Raw genomic sequence first — 335 nt, 5'->3', positions numbered from 1 at the left:
CGTCCTAAGTTTGTTAAACCTGTAGTAAATCAAGGGGTAGGGTAGGGAGAAAGAAACAATTGAAAAATATATCAGAATAACTAACAGAATGTCTTTTACATACATAGAATTGTGTTAACAGTCTGATAGAACATTACATTTAAAGAAGCACAAAAGAAATAGAAAATTATATTATAAACAAATAAGAACTTCCCATTTTTTAATTATTATTTTTTTTAACAAATTGCTTGGGAAAAAAGTATTTTTCCTTCTGTCTTTCTGCTATTAATTGTTCTCTTGACTTGATTTTAAATTCCCCTTGATAGTTTTCCAATAAGTCCTGGTACATCAGTCAT

Source organism: Python bivittatus, unplaced genomic scaffold, assembly GCF_059951505.1.
Source record: "Python bivittatus isolate LINGU-HERP-01145 unplaced genomic scaffold, Pbiv_v1 ctg000020_np1212, whole genome shotgun sequence".
NCBI classification, from domain to species: Eukaryota; Metazoa; Chordata; class Lepidosauria; order Squamata; family Pythonidae; genus Python; species Python bivittatus.
The sequence above is the reverse complement of the archived record's forward strand: the minus strand, read 5'-3'. Positions refer to the sequence as shown.